Source organism: Humulus lupulus, chromosome 7 (genome assembly GCF_963169125.1).
Source record: "Humulus lupulus chromosome 7, drHumLupu1.1, whole genome shotgun sequence".
Taxonomy (NCBI): domain Eukaryota; kingdom Viridiplantae; phylum Streptophyta; class Magnoliopsida; order Rosales; family Cannabaceae; genus Humulus; species Humulus lupulus.
In genome coordinates, this window is record NC_084799.1 from 137,416,790 (window position 1) to 137,439,300 (window position 22,511).

Here is a 22,511-nt window from a genome sequence, read left to right on the forward strand (position 1 = left end):
TAAGTGTTTTAAGGATAAAATACAATGAGGGGTAAAACGGTATTTTAGTCCTGTCTCATTGTAGACTGTCTATAGAGGATTAAGTGAAAATTATGGTTGTAACAATGGATAATTAATAGCGTATCTATATTTTTTATAGAGCGTTCTATGAATTCAAGAGTGCAATTCCAAGTCTATAGTGGAGTCACGAGGAATTAATAAGTTAGTAAATTTATTTGTTAGATTTATGATAACTTATTAGAGCTTGATTTCATAGGTCCATGGTCCCCATTGTACCTTGGATAAAATCATCTAGATAGTCTCAATTAATTGATTTAATCATCAATTAGAATTATCAAAGTTGACCAGGCCAATTTTGGATAGTTTCACAGAGTTATGTAATTTTGAGAAGAAAAGAGAAATTATGGCAGATTTATTAATTAAGATAAATTGGTATCTAAATTAATAAATAAATTTAAATCAAGGTTAAAATTATAAATGATTAATTTGATAAAGGATTTAAATAATTATTTAATTAATTAAATCAATAGAAAATAATACAGACCTTGATTTTAAGTCCAATGGGCTTATAATCAAATGGGAAATTTCACGGGCCTATAGCCCATGATAATTTCGACCTAGGGCTTCAAAATGGCTGTTATTTTATTGATTTTTTAATTAAATTAAATGGCCTAATTGAGTCTATAAAAGGAGTGCTTAGAGAGAAGATTTTAAAGACGACAGATAAGTCACAAGTCAGATTTTCTGATAGTTTTATATTCTCTCTAAACACAAGTCCTTTTCTAAGCCACTTTGTTATTTTCTCTTCTTCTCTCTATATCTATCTCATGTGTTGAGAATTTCCCACACTAGTCTAGGTGGTTCTAAGGATACATTGGAAGATCGTGAAAAAAATAGAAGATCGGTTCAATTTCTTGATAATACTCTGCGACAGAGAGGATACAAGAGTTAGAGAAACTGAAGGAAGGACTCCTTAATTCCGTTGCGTATACTGTAAGTATTATATTATTTGTTTATCTTTGAATTCAATTTTAGAAACATGTTTTAGGCTATCTCGTATTAATTTGTTTAATATTAGATATACATGAAAATAAATAAAGATCCTGTATAAGCTTTTTCCAACATATTTCTGTTGTAATGTATTATTTGTGGGCCAAGCTCGATAACTTAGGCCCATGAACTAATTGTAACCCTAAACTCCTCACTATAAATAAGAGGAGATGGGATAGAGACGAAGAGGCCATTCAGAATGTCGAATGACCATTCTTGTATAAACAGTCCTTATGTAATGTAAAGGGAAGGAGGACTATAGAAGAATCGGTGACGTAGGTTCACTGGAAACTAGGGTTCTTCAAGGTTAAATATTAATAAAAGTAACTAAGTGGACGTAGGTCATCTTTTTGGGGCTAAACCACTATAAAATATGGTGTTATTTATTTGATTATATCTCTATTCTTGAATCCATGCTCTTATGTTCTCAAGTTGACGAAAAACGGTGTCAATAGTTTGGTGCTTTCATTGAGAGAGCAGATTCAAGATAAAGAGGTTCAATCTAATGATGTTTATGAATAAAGACTTTGATGAAATCATCTCTAGAAGACTCCCAACTTCGTCAAGGGCCAGATTAGTACACATATTCAATTTTATCTAGGAAATCTGTGAGGCAATTGCAAATTGTAAGCAAACACCACATTCGTCAAAACAAGTCGCAGATCTATGTGAGAAATAATTCACTTAATTGCGTCAAAATTGGGGCACAATGCTGAAATTAAAATTCCAGCTATTTTGAGTTACAAGGTGGAACAATCACGGTGATTCAAGGATGGATCCACTTATGGCGGAAGCTTTTTCAAGTTGTTAACAGTGATAAAACCATTGCGTGTAACCCTATTTGCATGTATGCATTTATGGAATCGATGGATATCACAACAATGCTTGTAAACCTAGAAAAGATCCCTTGGTCTTTCACTTGTATACAACACATGAGAACAGAAAGTATGAGTATGCAACTTGTTCGCCTATGATTATAAACTATAAATCCTCAAAAAATAAACGTGCGCTCATGCATACACTCCAAAGGAGAACAAGGAGTAGGAAACCCAACTATTTGAAAAAGGAAACATGTTCTCCCATAATGGTCTATACTATGTGAACATGAAGTTAGGAGGGCTCAGAATCCTTGCAAGGCTAGTGTGGGGAATTTTACTTGCTTCTATGTCTTTATTAGGGGCAAGAGAAACCAAAGAAGGACTGGAATAACATGCCAAATGCATGTAAAGAACTTGTTCATTTCTATGCTCCCACACATAAGGAGGACCTGTTCGCCCATTGTAGCCTATACTAGGCAAACAAGAATGTAAATATATGTTTAAAATTCTTCCAAGCTGTTAAAAGATCCCCATTCTCGCGCTTAAGAGAATCATGTTCTCATGCTTAAGAGATTCATGTTCTCATGCCTAAGAGATCCCTGTTCTCGTGCCTAAGAGAATCATGTTCTCACGCCTATATACAAGAATCCTTTTCACCCTATTTCACAGGAATTTCTGAGATGACGTATACGAGCTATCAAGGACATCAACTCGTAAGCTTGAAAACACCCAAGCTAAAATTCGCACTCTCATGGTAAAGAGGGTCTATCAGTTAATTTATAAGCCTTTAACACTATTATGAGTGAATGGAGCTTCAAGAAAAAAAGATCTTATGGAAATAAGAGATCGAAATCATTAGTGAAAATTCCAAGGTCAGAGAAATCTGAGCTATAGGCAGAATTTATCTTCGAAGCTAACCTATATCTACCCTTCGAGCCGACTCATATAAGTAATCCGAGCGGATCACCCCCTGCACAAGTTATTTGAGCAGTATCCGTTACTCACACCCGAGCTAGTCATCACTCCACAAAAGTCATTAGAGCCATAAACCAAGTCCATCTCTGAACTAAAGCACAGTTTACAACCGAGTTGGGGACAAAGTTCATCTTCGAGACAGTAATCACCTGAGCTGAAACTACAATGTAAATTTTTGTTCTCAACCATACTTGTTTTTGAGATGGTGATCAAACTAGAAATTTCATGGTTTTCGAGATGACATGAGCGCCTATTCAGGATGACTTGGATTTCGAGGTCCTGTCCGCTCATTAAAAGCTCATGCTACGCGAACAGGAGTAAAGGAACTAAGCTCAAAGTATAAGGCTCGGGAACATTTCAAGGTCATCACAAAACTTTGTTCGCACACCCAAGGCACAACTTAACTTAACCCTTCAATGAAGCTTGTTCACAACCTTCATAACCTTTTAAGGAAACTTGTTCGCCCATGCATCCTTACAAGGGCGTGAATAGGAATAACGGAGCACGTCTCGAAAGATTATGCTCGAACCATTTTGAGGTCAAAAAAGATTTGGAAACATCTCGAAGTTTTGCATGTTCGTTTGATCCTTGGGTGAAACATGTTCGCCCATGCATTCTTACAAGGGTGAACAGGAATAAGGGAGCACATCTTGGAATATTACATTCGAATCATCTCGAGATCACCTTTTGATGATTGGAGCGAAAGTTTAGGCACACGATTCAAATGATTATGTTCGAACCATTTCAAGGTCAAAAAAAAGTTGGAGACATCTCGAAGTTTTTCCTGATCGTGTGACCCTCGAATGAAACCTGTTCGCCTCTTCATCTACACATGGGGCGAACAAGACATTCCGAGGAAAAACATGTAATCTTTGCTGATGAGATTTCGAGCTTATCAATACGCATTCTCAAGATAACTTCCAAGCTGACTTGAACAAGTTGCCTCTGAAATAACCTTTACATAATGCAAACAAATGGAATGAACAATCCAATGAGATCAAAGGAGCTTGTTAGCACGAGCTTGACTATGTAATGAGTCTGGATTATCCAACAAAAATAAATTGATAAAAGTAGAAAATAGTTTCAACCTCGCAACCTTGAGACTATACTTGAGGATGAGGAAATGTTACTATCACTAGGCAAGAAATAACCAAATTAACGAGACTACACAATCAAAACACTAACTATTCTCATACAAGTTGGTTGGAGCATGTTTTCACCTATTTACACATCAACATAAAGAAAGCAAGGAGAAAGAATTTGAGGGCTCACCTTGGAGTCATGGCACACCAACCAAAAGACGAGTCTGTTCGCGTAACTGTGTATATTCAATTTCCATTCATTTATGATATACATAGTCCTGTTCGTTTATGGTATGGAAACATATTTTGTTCGACATCCACAAACCGAATCTGCTCACTCGTGTGCCTTAACAAGGAACCAACTGATAGTTCAACTATATTCGTTTACCTTTGGTACTAACATACCAATGGAGTAAGGGCAATAAGGAACCTGTTCGCCCAAGATTACTTCCACGATACGAACAAGGATAAAAAATGGCAAAGCATGCTTTAAAAACTTGGTTAGCATTATCTCTACATAGTTTCATCTCCAACCCGACACTTTTCTTCAGCTCGGGGTTTACCCAGCTAATTTCTTATTAAGGAGATAAGAGTTGGCCCCAAGATGTTAGGAGAATAGATGGAGATGCTCTTCATAGATCAACTTGCGAACCAAACCCTGAAGATAGACCTTAAGGGGTATATCGGTTGCCTACCCGGTGTGACCAAACCTGCTAGGGGTATGAACAAAGATTCCATCTCAGAGGAATCACTGTTAAAGATTGCTTTATATAGTGATTGCGATCAAGAAAGAAGATAACCTCGAATCTCGGTTATAATCATGAAAGATGACAACTTCGAATTCTGGTCGTTATCAAAAAAGAAGATAACCTCGGATCCTGATTATTGAAAGAGGATAACTTCGAATTTCGCACTATAAAACCAGCCCGAACCCGAGGAGAAAATAATCCAAGACTTGTAACTAAGTTACTTGGGGGGCATACAGGTGTTGGATATAACCATACCACAAGCTCAAAAAAAATCTATACATCTTTTAAATAAAAAAGTTGTCTCAAACTTTTGGAAAAGGTTAAAGTATAGAGATAACCGAGCATAAAAGGAAAAATATTACAAATTTTTTGTGCAACAAAAATTTGAGTAATATTCTAACCTATCATGCTTCTATGAATAAAGGAGTATGAGTTTCGAGCAGTTATAAGCTCATCGTACTTATAAGTTTAAATAAGTATGCACAATGATTTTAACAATAAACAAAACAAGTAGACGTACTTGAAAGTTTAAATAACGCAATCAAGCCTTAAAAAATTCAAGTTAGTATAAAAGTGAAATTTGGGAATAAAAACCAAGCTAGAACAATAGCTCGGATTGTCAAAAGATGATTCAAAATAAAACTTAATAAACTAACATGAAAAATCAATGTTATAAAATCATGGTCCTAACAAGGAATAAGACATGAATACTAACCGGTAGCTATTAAGCAAACAATTAAACCTGGTTGAACCAGGTTCGACCGAGTGATGCACGAACTTGGAAGCATTTTCAGAAAAAAAAAAAAAAAAAAAAAAAGATAACCTTGAACTTTGATCAAGGATAACTTCAAATTCTGCTAGTTTGAAATATAACCTTAGAACCTAATCGTTGTTTGGAAAGAGGACAACTTTTAAACCACGATCGATCACCATTAAAGGACAACCTCCAATTCTGGTCGCCTACTAGTTTGGGGAATAACCTTTAGTGACATGTTCGCCTAGCATAGCTTGTTCGACTATGTTTATAGATGTGAAACGAATAGAATGATTATGTTAGCTTATGGTGACAAAAAATGAATTCTGCTATCAAGGACCAAGACTCCTCAATCACTTGGGGGCATATGGGGTGTAAGAACACTCAAGATAAGAATTTTTTTGCAAATTTTCCAAAAAAGGTGTTATGTTCGTTCTACCAAAAAAGGTAAAAATGTGCATGCTCGTGTCCTATTCGTTCTACCTACAAAGGGAAAATTGTGTCTACTCGCCTGAGCCTAAAATAGACAAACACAAGCCATGAAAAGAGAGAAAGCAGATATAAAAATATACAAGCTTTTTGTACCATTCACAAAAGGAAAACTAGTCTGTTTATATCATGCACTATATGCAACTAGTCTGTTCGCACTAAGAACAAAAGGAAAAATGGTTTGTTCGTTGGCATGCAAGTATAGACTACAAAAGAAAACAAAGAGTCAAGAGTATACAAGTATAAAATACTCCAACATAAGGCGTGCTAGAGACTAAGCTATCAGGACTCTTGCTCAAGGGTCTGGTCTCCCGAGGCAGCTAAAGGGTCAGTAGAAGTGCTGGTAGCGAGATCTTCAGGCCTTGAAACATGACCATTCCCCAGCTGTGCTAAGGAGGTACGAACAAAAGATTTTTCTTTGTCGGAAAGTGTCTATTCGCAAGCCTCTAGTAGGGACTTATCTCCGCCACTCAGAAATGTTTCAATCAATACTGCGGTTGTGTTTCCAAACCTGAAAAAACATGTTATTTAAGATGTCTCCTTCTTCTTCAAGGGTTTGAAGGTGATCAGCTTCCGCAACAGCTTTAAGTTGCTCAACCTCAACAACATGAGACTTCTAAAGAAATCTCAGCCTTTAGTTGATTGATCTCGGAACAAGAAGAACTTTTGAGTCGCTCAAGCTCAGTCTTACAATTGTTCCTCTCACCACGAACAATGTCTATCTCAAACATGAGGGCAAGGCATGTAGCTTCCTTATCCTTCTTCAACTGCTCGATAGATTTTGTTAGTTGGGTTAAGGTGATCATTGTCTGTGAAGGGTAAAATAGTTCAATACAGAAAATCAAGTAAAAAGATGACAAGTACGATAATAAGAGAAGAACCATACCTAAACAGTGTTGGAGATAGAATGGCGAACGATCTCGCTGGGGATGCAAACTCTGGAGAAAGACCATTCTGCCCGTATCTGGTCACTATAGATGACCTCTTCAAATCTAGGTACCACCATTTGAGCATGAGAAGGTAATATACGAGATAAGGATCGGGTCGTGGGAACCACACTAGCAGTCGCTGCAGGGGCTGGCGGTGTCACCCCAGCTAGAGGTCAACTTTGGCCTGAACGAATAGAAGAAGACTCTGCAAGGGTCCCCTTATTCTTGTTCGCTAATTGTTTCCTCCTCTTGTTAGCCCTTGCACCTACAACCTTAGGGCCACCGAACAAAGCTCGAGCATTCACGTCTCCTGCCAAAAGAAAAATGGTCAAATAAGATGCAAAAAATATATATATTTTTATAATGTGGTTAAGAAAAAAAAGTATACCAGAAGGAGTATCAGTAAAAGTTTCCTCTGGAAAGTATTCATTTAACCAATGAGGGAGGGATAGTTCTTCATTTCTAAGGGATATACCAAGACCTCCCACGTCACTAAAAGTTTCAGAAGGGAGAGGCAATTGCGATAAGTCAAACTTAGAACAGTTGAGCAACCTAGAACAAAGACTGCTTGGGGAAGATCAAGAAGATGAAACCTCAAAGTGAACTAACTTATACTAGTCACGAACAACAAAAACCTCTTCTGGTCTCCTCTCATGTATAGACTCAAACTTCAGAAAAGGGAATGTAGTCAAACTCCAGAGGTGGAGATAGATGATCCAATGACTGGTGTGGCTCGAGTAGACCAACCAATCGTAAATTTTCATCATTGATAAGGAAAGACGCATTCCTATACTTTCCATCCAATCGACGTAACTGAGAAATATGCTCTCGCATCTCAGAGGTTGGAGTCGGTTGCCTATAACGACCTAAAACAACAAGTTAGGCGAGTAGAATAAGCTTAAAATGAAGGAAGCGAACAAACAACTATTGAAAGGGAAACGATAAGATACTTACCAATATCACAGAATGACCTGTGCTCGGACTGGAGGGCATTGATAAAAAAGTATTGACTAAAGTAGCAACCAAGGTTGGAAACACCACTTCTAAGGACTTCCCCACTAGAATAGCTACACAAGTGGTAGAATCCTTCATAACCCAATACACAGTTGGACTTGATATTGAACAAGTAGTGAACCTCCAAAGCATCAGGGGGAGGCCAATCTAACACTCTATACAGAATACGTAGCAGTACAAATAGTCTATAGTTGTACGGCGTCAGTTGGAATGGGGCTATTCCAAAATAGTCACATATTTCCACAAAGTATGGATGAAGTGGAAGGAAGGCCCCTGCTTGGCAATGCATGGGTCTCCAAGAAATATACCAATCTGGTGGGGAGTTTGCTTGCTCATCATTAATAGGGACTTTACGCCTGAGTTCACCAACAAGTCCATACTTATCTATTAAATTGGACAAGTCACTCATAGAAAAGATGGATCTCAATGTTACAAAACCATCCGAGCTAAAGATTTCTCCAAGCTCTCTTTCGGTATAGTCAGCCTTTTTCCTCTTCCTTAACGCTCTTGATTTCTTGGGAGGCATGAATTTGGTCCTAGATCAGAAGCAAATGGGGCTGGACAGATCCCTATACACTTCGAAGAACGAGGCCTAACCAGATTGTAAAAGAAACCAAACTCCTCGAGGACCAAGCAAACCCAAGTACCTGAAAAGGAAAGGAAAGAGTAAGATTATGTTCGCACATGGACAATATGAGGTATGTTCACCTTAAGTGTACAACTAGGATGAACAGAACCAAAAAAAATACTAGAACATAGAAATGAGATTGCTTAAAAAAAAAGGATCTATACTTGGGAAGAACAAGGGAACTTGCTCATAAAAGGAGTTCAAGCAACCTGTTTGTTTATGGATTAGTTCAAGCCTCTTGTTCGCTTAATGGGTTAGTTCAAGCAACCTGTTCATTTATGGATTGATTCAAACATTATGTTTACAGGACACTAACAAATTCAACTTAAGGAAAAGACGTGTGATGTCTGTTTGAGTAATTGAGTAGTAATTGCTAAGTGTGTGCATGCACTCATTGGCAAGAGGATTACTTTCTCATTTTTATTCATAAAAGGTGGATTGGACCGAGACTTAGGTGGGGTTGTTTGCATATTCAAAGATTCAACCTATTCACCTAGGAAAAGCTTATTTGTCCGCCTATACTATAAATGGTGCGAATAAAAGGTAAAGGCTGTGAATCATAGGGTCATGATCGTTTGCATTACTCTATTCGAATCGTTCAATGATTGGGCAAATAAGCAACAAATCAGATGGGTTATGAGGACCTATTCACATAAGGCAATGTGGATTTACTTAGGTTCATGTTCGTGCAAGGCCTACAAATGCATACCAGATAAGAATAGAATCAAAAAAAGGGGCTTGCTTATTTTAATGAGGGGAACGAACAGAGACTAACTGTTCGATTGTGTGCCTAGAAACGAGTAAGAATTTGAAATCTCTACTTTAGTGGCATCAACTCATTTGAATAAATGGGAGATGGTTAATCATCTTTATTCCTACACATGGAAATGAATAAGGCAGGAAGCAAACAAAATAGAACTATTCGCGTGGGTTCACAGATGGTCTATTCACTAGAGTTAAACAAAGCCACATAAGTATTAAAATTCAAGAAGTTTTGTTCACACATGAATATACAAGTGGCGAACAGAGAAGAAGCTACATAAGCGAACAACATGGAGGAACAACTCATATCATGTCCACATAAAGCTTCTAGTATTTACACAAATCTTTTTGTTCATCTAACAAAATTCAAAGAATGACAAAGGAAGGATAGTGTTCCAAAGGCTCTCAAGCAGTGCTAATAAGAATTACAAATTCAAGATAAAATAGCTTTGTTTGCTTATATTCATTATGTTCACCTGTGTTTACCATTTGGGGCATTGAAAAAAAGGTATATAGAGTGCATATTCAAGCAAATCATATTGCCTACCTATGCATACAATAGAAATATTGGGCCTTCTCTTGACGGTTCAGATTTTTTTTCCCCTGTTCATATAAAGGCTAATATGACAAAGATCAATGAGGATTTGTTCACATATAGGTAAGAAATCTGGTCATTTACATCAGAAATTAATAGACTATGCTCATATGTATGTAAATGAACAGAGGAGTAATTGTTCGTTTAGGAGCCAATATCAAAACGGTCTATTCACATATATAGAAACAATGACTAAGAGGAAAAACTAACGAAAGTACATATATTTGTTCTCTCATGTACAAAGGGTTAATAGTATGCTTGGAATCAGGCACTTACCCACGGTGAATGTCAACTGCTAATGAGAATGGAGCAACAAAGTGACCCAGAGGTTACGGAACCTTTGAGTAGCTTGAACCTATGGCCCTAAAAGTATGAAGCTTCAAGCTCAGCATCACCAAATGTGCTCAAATCCAATTATATAAAGCGAATGAAATGCTTACCCAATAAATGTTGCAAGAAGGAAGCAATAGTGGCAGAAGCTTCTTGGTAGAGCCACGTTATCGCAGTGACGTCGATGACGAGCAGCAGGTTAACTCTTCTCCTCTCATGACGTCGAGCTTCTAAGTGCAAGAAAGGGGTGGTGGAAGCTTACTCTCAAAACCATGAAGGCTTCTAAATGAACAAAACCAAGCGATGGGCTAAGTTTTCAAAGTAATGGGCCTAAGGGTCTTATTAGTCTAAGGGACTTTGACCATATTTGTATACAAAGAACAGAGTCAATTCGTTTGCTTGTGTACAAGTCTGTTCGGAAAGAGCAAACTATACCGGCGGCTACTTTATCTCTAGGCAGCAGAGAAGAATTTGGCATGCTATATCATAATGATTAGTCTACTCTCATGTACATACATAAAATATGCAAACCGAAGGTAATCAAGAGTCATGCCACTTTAGATAACTAGGGCGAACAGAAGTCAGTAATAACAAGCCAATTGTAGAGACAACATATATATATTTCAAGTTTCTATTGGTGTATATATTGTTTAGGACAGAAGGATATAACAAGAAAAAAATGTTGTTCGCCCATGACTACTACATCTTGCTTTCAGATTCAACAACAACAATGAAAGGAGGGGAGAATAGAATGGCTTTGGAACGACTAGAGAAGTGATCATTTTAATAAAGCTATTTTGTTTAAAGGTCACATGCTTGTATAACAAAAAAAGAATGGGAACATTGTTTACATAACTAAGTCAGAATTGTGCAAAGCACGAAAACTGACTTGGGGGGAAAATGTAATACCAATTTTTTTCTCACACAGTACAAAGTGCTTCCTATTCTCACAGAGTGCAAAGTAGTTCCTGTTCTCACAACATACAAAGTACTTTCTGTACTCACGAAGTACAAAGGCAAACCATTACACGCTAACAGGAGGATCCTGTTTGTTCAACACGCAACATCTGCACCAACAGAGTTAGCGAAGGAGTACATAGTTGTCATTTATCAAAATATAACTATATTTTTGTTATAATGTATTATTTGTAGGCCAAGCCCAATAACTTATGCCCACGAACTAATTGTAACCCTAAACTCATCACTATAAATAAGAGGAGATGGGATAGAGACGAAGAGGCCATTTAGAATGTCGAATGACCATTCTTGTATAAACAATCCTTACGTAATGTAAAGAGAATGAGGACTATAGAAGAACCGACGATGCAGGTTCTCCGAAAACTATGGTTCTTCAAGCTTAAATATTAATAAAAGAGACTAAGTGGACGTAGGTCATCTTTTTAGGGCCGAACCACTATAAAATATGGTGTTATTTTTTATTATATCTCTATTCTTGAATCCATGCTCTTGTGTTCTCAAGTTGACAAAAAATGGTGTCAACAAATGGTAATGAGAATGTTATTTGTGGGTTGTGACTAGGTTACTACTAGGGCTCGGGAGAGGATCATTCTCAGGAGTCGTGCTTGCTTGCCAAATTACATGTGCTTAGACCAAACGTAAGAAAACTACACCCAATACGTGATGTATATGATTAGGGTTTGGCTCGGTTGTTAAATATAGATTTGATTAGGGCTTGGGACCCTGTAAATGAGCATGATTATGATTATGCATGTAATTGTTTGATTAAGCACGTTGAATGCTTTGCATCTGAATAATTGCTAAAAAATGTATGTTTGTTTGCATTATCTGATTAAGAAAGGTTTGACTTATAAGTCAAGGACAACAATGGCACGCTGAGCACTGGTCAATATGATTAGGCCTAATCTGGAGTGCATTATATGCTTGCCCGACCCAATGGTCGTAGAAAATTAAGCGTCAAGTACACTGGGCTAGCTCTTTGGCTGGTTATACCAAGGATAGGGTAATGGGCCCCAGGGTGACTTATTAGTCCCATATCCTAGGGCATGGCCCCAATGTGACTTATTAGTCACCTAGTTAAGGCAGGGGCCCCTGTGTGACAGTGTAGTCACTTATTTGCATAGATTGCATGCATGGGTAGGGTTATTACTGCTAGGCATACTTATCATGATTATGTAATATGCTGTTAACTACTTATGAGTATTTTTAAGTTTTCTTGTTGAGCCTTGGCTCATGGTTGTTATGTGGTACAGGTAAGGGGAAAGGAAAGTTGGACAAGGCATGAGTTGGAGAGCTTCAATGGCGACGTGTACATATGTGGCTGCTAGACCACCACGACCGAGGATTTTTAGAGGAACTAAGGTCAAACTCTATTTTGTCGCTTAGGTCGGCTTTTTGTAATTTTTGAGTTTTAATTACCCTTTTGGAACTGTAAATGACCTTGTGTTTACCGAGTTTTTCGGAAACGAATACAAACAGAATAATAAAAAGATAAGAACTGTAGAAATGCTGAAATGTAACTAAACAAACAGTGTTTTTACGTGGTTCAGGCGTTAACAAGCCCTAGTCCATGAGTCGATGTTATTATACTTGGAAAAGGTTACAGTAAGATGGCTGGTGCACAAGAACTTCACACACTCACAGTGTTTCTCTCGGGTTCTCTTGAAGAAGATGAAGCTAAAGAAATTTTAGTAGAGTTTTTGCTCTGTGATTTTTTCTTCGTCCCTCTTCTTGTAAAATGAAGGGGTCTTTATAGCTAGGGTTTCGGATTAGGGTTTTTCTCTACGTACATGAGTCTTAATTACACCAGCCATAAATAGGGATACAATTACTGTAGTAGCATGGCTACAGGACTCTATGTGGGTATATTTACGTGAAAGTATGGGGAACACACAAAGTCAACCGTCTTTTCCAAGTTGTCAGCGGAACAGTAGGCGAAAAGGTACCCTTAGGCGTGCTGGGATGTGTGCGGCTTTGACCTGACGGGCGTGTCAGGCGGGATCCTGTGTCAGGCGGATATCATTCCAAATATGCCTCCTCCAGGACTCGACCGTTTGGCTTTGTTCCGTGCGAGGCACGGAACTGCTTCCGCGGAGACCACTCGAAGAGCTTCTCCTGGAAGGGGCTTCCCCGAAGGATACCCCTTCGGGAGTCCGGGAGAGTTGACGAGTTTCCGTGTTGTGTTTGCTCGGAAGAGTAATCCGGACACTAAACGGGAGAGGCGAAGCCTTTCTGTTCATCCGCGAGCTCTGGTCACCTACCGTGAAAGACATCGATAATTCTGCTTCCCCGAGGACATCAATCTAAACGCTATCCGGAAATCTGGATAACATTTACCCCCCAAGGTCACGGAGCTTTGAGAGATCCGGGAGCTTGTACAGTCCTCCGGGTATTTCGGTTTCTTAGATTAGGCGAGGGGGCACCTTCTGTGTTCCCGAAAGGGTTCCTTTTTCCCGCCTGAGTGTTAGTATGAAAAAGAAAGGGAATTTCTTCTGTTTGAACTCAAGTACTCAAGTGCGGCAAGGACCACGTGTCATTCTGGGAATGGTTCTGCGACCAAGACGTGTGCGTGAGGCGACTGGTTGAGTATGCGTACGTCAGTCATCTGAATAATGATTTGACGGTTTTTAATGGTACTCCGGGCCCGAGGTGGTGTAATGATGGGAAATAAATACTTTATTCCCATCCGAGGAGTCATAAATAGGATCGTCGCTTCATCTCCAGCCGTTGGATCTGATGCACACGGAATGGGAAGATCGGGACCGTCCATTTGAGGAATTCGAAACGACTTCTTCCCTGCTATAAAAACGAGGGAAAGGACCTTTCTTCCTCTTTACGCTTTCAGATTCTCTATCTTTAGGATTTTCAGATTTCCAAACCTTCGAACTCTCAGGCTTCCCAGCTTACGTTCCCCCGAACTTGCCATTTCTTTTGGTAAGTATCTGGAAACTTTTCTTTTGATTTGGAAGTGGGTTTATTCGCCGAAGTTCCTGGTTTGAATCGCCGTTCGTCTTTGCAGCTTTTACTTCTCGCGATCGTGCTGTGCAGTGATCCAGTTACTCCTTCAACCTCCAACTACCCGAATATCAGTAAGTATTTCTACTTTGCTCTTTCCTCCCAAACCTTAGGTTGTTGGTAGTTGTTAGAGTAGAGGTTTCTGCCATTATTGCTTATGTGCATGCGTGAATAGGGCTTTGGTAGGCATGTGATTGATGTGAGTCGATAAGTAGCCTTTTTTGCATGCTTGGGCGATCTGCGTTCGGAAAGTCGTTCCTTGTTTTGCTGTTTTAGGGCATAAGCATGAACACCTTTAGGGTGTTTTTCTCTGGAAAAACACTTCTTTTGGTGGGCTTAGGCTCGGAGTCGGAGTCTGGTTCCTTGCTGCCCTTCGGGTGGCATGGTGTCAATCCCTCGGTAAGCTCGGTGGGAGCCTCTCCAAGCAGTTTTCGGGGAGGGTCTCCCCGACGCCTTTGATACCACTAGGGTATGACAAGGGTGCTGACTGCTTAGAGTGTTTTCTTCTTTCTTTCTTTTGTCCAGTGACGAACATCTCAAAGGAACAACTCCTTGCTGTGGGGGAGGCTGATTCTGCCCAAGAGAAGGGTTCCCCTGTCGCTGGTGCAAAGGGGAAAGGAAAGGCGAAAGTGGTCGCGGCTAGTCCACCGACTTCCAATAGTTCCATCTGGGAGATGGACCAAAAGCCGAACCTTTTCAGGAATTATGGCATGCTGGAGCTGTATTCCTCCGAGGCAGGCCTGAAGAACATCCCAGGTCTGATGTGGCATCGTCTGTCGGTGCTGGGCGAGTCGGCTAGCCAGAGTCACGAGGGCTTCGGTGCCTGGAGCTGGGCACACATAGTGTGTGGGGCGCACTTGCCCCTAAGGAGCTACTTTGCCAATTTCTGTGTGAAGGCGGGGATTGCCCCCTTCCAGTTGATTCCTCCTAGCTACAAGCTCCTAGCAGGGTGGTTCATCTTTTGCAAGTCCCGGAGACTGGAAGCTCCTACCCCGGAGGAGGTGCTGTACTTCTACGGGTTGAAGTCTCAGCCTATGAGGGGTCATTCAGACAAGGTGGGGTTTTACAGGCTGGAAAGGCACCCGGACGTGATGTGCCCCACCTGTCATACCGCGAGGGTTCCAGACCTCCGGGAATACTGGTTCCTGACGACTGGCTTTCCGCTGAAGAGGGTGCCAGCCCTATCTTTGGACTTCAAAATCCCTGGTAAGTGTTCCTTCCTCTCCTTTTCAACTTTGTTTCTTTGCGTTTGATTTTCCTTTTGGTAGGATCTCTAACGCTCGTATTTGAATTTTGCAGAAGTCGTTCCGCGGACACCTCGCTGCGCGGAGATGATAAGGAGGTCCAAGTTCTACGAAGGGCTTTCTGAGGAAGAGTTGAAAGTGGAGGGACTTGTGACCTCCGAATCGTTTAGGGAGTATGGGTTACTTGCCTCCTTCCAAAACATCGAGCTAGTGAGTGGCAGGGGGCAAACTCAGGTGTCAGCTGACATCCGGGAGCAGATTGTCCTGGAGCTGTCCAAGGTGATCACCCAAGCAGCCCGGGACGAAAATACTTTATCTCCTAGTTGGGCGGAGAGGTTCCCCGACCCCCAGCCGGAGGAAGAGGAGATCGAGGCTCGCCACGCCGCGGCTTACCCTAACGAAGGGGCTCTGGGGGCTAGTACCTCCGGGAGAGGTAAGACTAGTTTTCGATTGATCCACACCCCCAGCCTGTCTGAGGTTTCCCGGACCTCTCAGATGGGGTTTGATCCCCGTTTCCTTAGGCTAGATCCGCGTAGGATACCCTTCGACAGATATTGCGATAGGGTAGATGAGCTCCTCTGGTGTCTGAGTGACGGTAGTCTGCCAGAAGGTGTCATCATGGTTGACCCTTCTTCCCTCAGCATGTCATTCCCGGACTTCAAGGAGTACGGGAGCTTCCTGGAGCAGGAAGCGATGTTTTGTTTTGCTCGGGGAAGGCCATCCACGTTTCTCGTGCATGGTCGTCCCTTTCAAACTTTTCTTTTTCTTGTTTCTTGTTCCCTGCTGGCGGGCTTGCTTGTGCTTTTATGTTGTTGATTGTCTTGTCTTCCGCTTATCTTCTTTCTCATTGCTTGTTGGTTCATTAACCTTGCTTTGTACATTTCTTGCAGAGTATCCAGAAGCCAAGATGTTGGGGAGGGTTACTTTGCTCATTAAGAAGGCTGCCACCAGCCAAGACCCGTCCATGGGGAAAGGACGGAAGACCAAGGCTGGTAGGGGAGGTAAAGCTGCCTCCCCCAAGAAGACAAGTGGCGAGGCGCAAGCGTCTCCGAGGGTAGAGAAGTCTCCTGCTGACGGGCCTTCCGAGACTATGATGGTCTCGAGTAGCAGCAGCGACGGGGAAGGGCTTGTGTTCCCCGTGAGGACAACTAGGGTGAGCAAGCGTCCCAGAGAAGATGCTGAGGGCGCTAAGAACAAACGCCTTAGACACTCTTCTCCCGGTCGAAGGCAACAACAACAGCAACGACAGCAACCACAACTACAACAACAGCAGCAACAAGAACAAGAGAGACAATCACCAACGTCGCAGCAGCAGCAACAACAACATCCAAACCAGCAGCAACAACAAGGGCAATTACTTCTGCTGCCGCAGCAGCAAAAGCAACAGACCGGGGCCTTAATACCCCGTCTGCCTCCTCCTCCAGCCCAAAGGGGGTTCACCCTTCTGGGGTCTCCTTCTTCTCAGACAACCAACCTTCCTCTGCCTGGCCTGAAGTTCCACTTTCCGCGGAAGCCAACCAGTTTCCCCGCTGCTCTCCTGGAGGGTGTAAGACGGGCTGATAGTTTTTTGAAGAGGCAGTTAGAGGCGGAGAAGGCTGTTACTCAGGGAAGGGCAGATAACTTGTCTGCCGTGAAGAGTGCTGAGCTGGCCGAGGGGGTGAGATCCCTTCACCCGGCCGGAGCGATTTTGGACGGTCCAGCCTTGGAGAAGAGGCTGGTGCCTAGGCTTGGACGTGCATTGGCGCCGTTCGGAGCTGAGATGATGGAGGACATGGCCCTGAGCTTATGCGAGCTCAATTCTGAGAAATGGGCCATCAGTAGCAGTAAGGATCCGCTGTTGCTGACACATGCTGTGAAGCAGCAACTGTCCGGGGTAAGCCGTCAGTTGTTATTTTTTGGGATCATCTGTCTTTTTGTCCGGCTTTAGCTCATTCTGTTGTCTTTCCTTGCAGGCCTCTATGATCGCGGAACGCTCGTTCCGGGAGGTTGGTGCAGTTCTGGTTCAACTGGAGGAGAGCCAGCTGGCTCGCCAGGCCTTGGAGGCGGAGAAGCAGAAACTGACCCAACAGGCCTTGGAGGCTTCGGAGAAGATTGATCAGGCCCGGCGCACGGCTGAGGAAGAGGCGGACAAGAAATATCTTGCCAAATATCAAGAGTACCGGGCCAAGGCAGAGAATGAGTTTAGACAGCGGTCGGATGGGATGAAGGCCGAAAACTCCAAGCTCCGGGAAGAGCTGTCCCAAGCTAAGGTGGAGAAGGATACCCTGGAAGCTCGCTTGCAATCAAAAAATGATCTCCTCCTTAAGCAGCAAGAGGAATATTCCACTCTTCAGAGTAAGCTGTACGAGGAGGAGCAACTCCATAAGAGGAGCAGGGATCTCGTGTCTATGCTGCAGTTGGGGCTCGCCGAGAAGGATAAAGAGATCGGGTCCTTACAATTCACTGCCAGGGGGCATGTGACCGAGAAGCAATCCGTGCTGAGCCAAAATAGGGAGCAGCGCAAGGAGATTGATTCTCTTAAGGGGGAGCGTGATGCCTCCAAGGCCGAAATGGAAAAATTGAGGGCTCAACTAACTGTTGCGGAGGCACAGCTGGCAACCTCCGAGGCGGAGCGCTTGAAGGAGAAGGAGGATGCTGAGGTGATACTGAACAGGACGATTAATATATCGCATGTGGTCCTCATGCATCAACTCTGGAAAGTGAACCCGGAGGTATTAGGCTATCTGGGAGATGATGCCGAAGCCATGAGGGAGAAGCTACTCGTGTGGGATCAAGGCCCAGAGGCGTACGTCCAAACTTACAACATTGACGAACGTGCTGGAGCTCCTGAGGTGGGAGATCCCGGAGAGGCGGGGACCTCTGAACCTTCTCATGACAAAGTTCCGCCTTCCAATGAGCCGACTCCGCCAGCCTCAGTTGAAACCGATGCCCCCGAAGCTGCGGTCGTGGAAGCTGTAGTTACCCCCAATGCTTGAAGGGGTTTTATCTTTAATTATTTTTCATTTTGAGTTTTTCATTGCGGACATATTTGCCATAATCATAGCATTCTCCTTTCTTTTCTGCCGAGTTCTTTATTTATCTTTGCGCTTAGGGTAGACATTTATACGGTAGAAACTGTTGTAGGGGCGCATGAGGTTTTGGTTCCAACGGCCAAAACCTATGCACTTCCCACTTGAAGCTTTAACGGATGATGTCTTTTCCCACGTAGTTTCTAGGTTACGAAGGTTTCCTGGTTCCAACGGCCAGGCTCCTTTCACCGTATTTTAGCTTTCCTGAGGCAAATAGCCAATCCCGGGACTTGTAGTTATACTGTTCGCTGGGATTGCTAAGGTGAGCCGTTCCATGGTTTGGAACGGGAGTTCTTTTGGTGAGCGTCGCTAGACTTAAGGTTAGATCTTTGCGAAGCAAAACTAACTGTTGTTGCGAACCTCATGGTGGCTGACTTCAGGGACCCGGCATGGAGCCCTGCGAGGCAAGGCTCATTGCTGTCGGGGAAATCGCCACGCCCACCAGGTGTGATCCCGGAGCAGGGGCTTTGCGAAGCAAGGCCGGCTGTGAGTGGGGGATCGACCATGTCTGCTTCTGGAGCTAAAACTTGCAATGGCCAAGGAGCTCGCCATGCATTATTTTGTGAGATCCGGAGTTGGAGCCTGCGAAGCAAGGCTTACAACGGTCGCGGATCTTGCCATCTTTCGCCTTGCGGGACCCGGAGCTGGAGCTTGCGAAGCAGAGCTTTACAGCGATCACGGGTCTTGCCATCTTTCGCCTTGCGGGACCCGGAGCTGGAGCTTGCGAAGCAAAGCTCTACAGCGCTCGCGGATCTTGCCATCTTTCGCCTTGCGGGACCCGGAGCTGGAGCTTGCGAAGCAAATCTCTACAGCGCTCGCGGATCTTGCCATCTTTCGCCTTCCGAGACCCGGAGCTGGAGCTTGCGAAGCAAAGCTCTACAGCGATCGCGGAGAATTCTGCAAAGGACTTGTCAGGGAGTTGGAGGTGTTTTGGCGTAGCTCTATGAACGTGCCTCAACCCCCAGTCCCGTCCATCGCTGGGCTACACAGGAGATAATTTTCATGATACATAATGGCCGGCATTTCCATGGAAATTTTCACATAAGCACATAATGCACATATGACACGTAATGCAAGCATGTTCATGGCAACAAATAAACCTAAGCTTAATAATTTAAACATTTCAAACAATTTAAAATTTTCAAACACAATGCTAGCACATAAGTGGTGTTCTATGTACGTTTTGTTCAAGGGGCGTATGGCTATGCCTTAGCCATGTATACCCCCCAAGCGAGCGTGGGGTCCGGACGTCTCCGGACCGCATGGTCACTTGTTAAAACGCAGCTTTGAACACAGGGATAAAAAGTGCAGTAAAAGCGGAGTGAATCTCTCCGTGTTTCATTAAATTAGCCTGCTAGGCGTAAGTTTTACAACAGGGAGGATTATTTCCACATTTTTCACTTTTGCTAATTTCACCAAGGACTTCTGACTGGATGGTCCGGGGCCTACTGGTAGTAACGGCGGAGGTGCTCCGCGTTCCAGGCGCGCGGGACTTTAGATCCGTCGAGTCTCTTTAAGTGATACGTCCCATGGCCCACTTTTTCTTGGACTTCGTAGGGGCCTTCCCAGTTGGGTCCGAGGACTCCTACTCCCGGATCCTGCGTAGCAGGAAATACTCTCCGTAGGACAAGATCCCCAACTTCGAATGTACGGCTCTGGACTCTCGTGTTAAAGTGTCGGGCTATCTTGCCTTGGTACATTTTTAGTTGGACCTGCGACTGCTCCCGGAGCTCTTCGATCATGTCCAAGGACTCCTGGAGAAGGGCATGGTTCCGGGTAGGATCGTAGGTATCTTGCCTGTGAGAGGGGATCATAGTTTCTACTGGGATGACGGCCTCGCAACCGAAGGTCATGGAATAAGGCGTGTGCCCCGTCGAAGTTCTCTCTGTTGTGCGATAGGCCCAAAGTACTCGCGGAAGTTCTTCCAGCCAGTGAGCCTTGCAGGCTTGGAGTTTTTTCTTCAACGCGGTCTTTAATATTTTGTTTACAGCTTCCACTTGCCCATTAGCCTGGGGTCTGGCGACTGCGGAAAAGCTTTTGATAATTCCATGCGAAGCACAGAAGTTCGTGAAGTGTTCACTGTCAAATTGCTTTCCGTTGTCGGACACAATTTTTCGTGGAAGCCCAAAACGACACACTATATTCCTGATGACAAAGTTCAGTGCTTTTTTAGATGTGACCGTGTTCATAGGTTCAGCTTCAGCCCATTTGGTGAAGTAGCTACCGCGACTATGGCGTACTTCACTCCACCCTTTCCAGTTGGGAGGGAACCTACTAGGTCAATGCCCCAAACGGCGAACGGCCAGGGGCTGGTCATTAGGGTAATTTCTGTAGGCGGCACTCGCGGAACCTTGGCGTACCTCTGGCACTGCTCACATTTCCTGACATAATCCACACAATCCTTCTTCATGGTGGGCCAGAAGTATCCTTGTCGAAGGATCTTTTTGGAGAGGCTCAGCCCGGAGGTATGATCGCCACAGAAGCCTCCGTGAATCTCATGGATGATGGTGCTGACTTCGGTTCCGGCAACACACCTAAGGAAGGGTATGGACAACCCCCTGCGGTAAAGCTTTCCATCCATAACCATGTATCGGGGAGCTTGATATTGGAGCTTCCTTGCGTCAGCTTTATCAGTGGGGAGCTCTCCGGTGGTGAGAAATCTGAGGATGGGTCCTATCCAGGAGTGGGAATGGTCGATGATGGCGTTTATCCTTCGTGTCTCAGTACTGGGGGCTTCTAAGTGCCCGATGGGGACTAAGCCATACTGTTCAATCTTCGGGTCCGTTGCAAGCTTGGACAGCGTGTCCGCGAGTGAGTTCTGGTCCCGGGGGACCTGGCGGATCTGGTAGCCTTTGAAATGCTGCAGTAGGTCGCGGGAGAGAGACACGTAGGCAGCCATCCTTTCGCCTTTCGTCTGGTATTCCCCGGATATTTGTTTTACCACAAGTAGGGAGTCGCTGTATACTTCGATTTTTTGGGCTCCGACTTCTCTGGCCAGTCGTAACCCAGCTAACATGGCTTCGTATTCTGCCTCGTTGTTGGATGCTGGGAACGCGAAACGGATGGCGCTCTGGAGCTGATGCCCTTGGGGAGATATTAGGATGACCCCCGCTCCAGCTCCTTTTTCATTTGAGGCTCCGTCTACATAGACCTTCCAGGTGGGAAGTTCCGGGATAGGATCTTCCGGGAGGTCATTCATTCCCGAGCATTCCACGATAAAGTCCGCGAGAGCTTGACCTTTTATGGAAACACGTGGTTGGTAGTGGACGTCGAACTGGCTCAGTTCCATGGCCCACTTAAGCAATCTGCCAGAAGACTCGAGCTTCTGCAGGACTTGTCGGAGAGGGTGGTTGGTGAGTACTTTGATGGTGTGCGCCTGGAAATATGGCCTCAGCTTCCGTGAAGCAATTAGCAAGCAGAGGGAGAGTTTCTCGATCATTGAATATCTGGACTCGGCGTCCAATAACCTCTTGCTTACGTAATACACAGGGAGCTGGATACGGCCATCTTCCCGGACGAGAGCGGCACTCACTGCGTGCTCAGTCACAGCTAAGTATAAGAACAACGCCTCTCCTTCGACAGGTTTGGACAGAATGGGAGCTCGGGTTAAATGTTCTTTGAGGTGTTGGAAGGCTGCTTCGCATTCGGGGGTCCACTCGAACTTCTTGTTTCCTCACAACACATTGAAGAAGGGGATACACTTGTCAGTGGCCTTGGATACAAAGCGGCTGAGAGCAGCTATCCTTCCGGTAACGCTCTGGACATCCTTATGTTTCCGGGGGGAAGGCATATCTATGAACGCCTTTATTTTCTCAGGGTTGGCTTCCACTCCGCGGGAGCTGACAATGAAACCGAGGAACTTTCCAGACGAGACCCCGAAAGTACATTTCTTTGGATTTAGTTTCATCCCGTACTTTTGGATCACGGCGAAAGCTTCCTCAAGGTCGTCACTGTGGTCCCCGGAGGTCTTGGACTTTACCAACATGTCGTCCACGTACACCTCCATGTTCCTCCCCAGTTGGTCCTTGAAC

The 22,511-nt window shown here is 43.5% G+C and overlaps 1 long non-coding RNA gene across 2 annotated transcripts; it reads right to left on the bottom strand.

Annotated features, from left to right (window-relative positions):
- Window positions 1–6,025: 6,025 nt before the first annotated feature.
- On the bottom strand, window positions 6,026–10,417 carry LOC133789928 (uncharacterized). Of its 2 annotated transcripts, none has more exons than XR_009873792.1 (6): window positions 10,286–10,417; window positions 10,122–10,208; window positions 7,801–8,507; window positions 7,235–7,712; window positions 6,804–7,156; window positions 6,026–6,684 (listed from the first exon to the last, which is right to left on the bottom strand). It is a non-coding gene; the product is annotated as an uncharacterized LOC133789928 (long non-coding RNA). The 2 variants fall into 2 exon arrangements; XR_009873791.1 differs by having other exon boundaries at window positions 6,026–6,726.
- Between the last annotated feature and the right edge of the window lie 12,094 nt (window positions 10,418–22,511).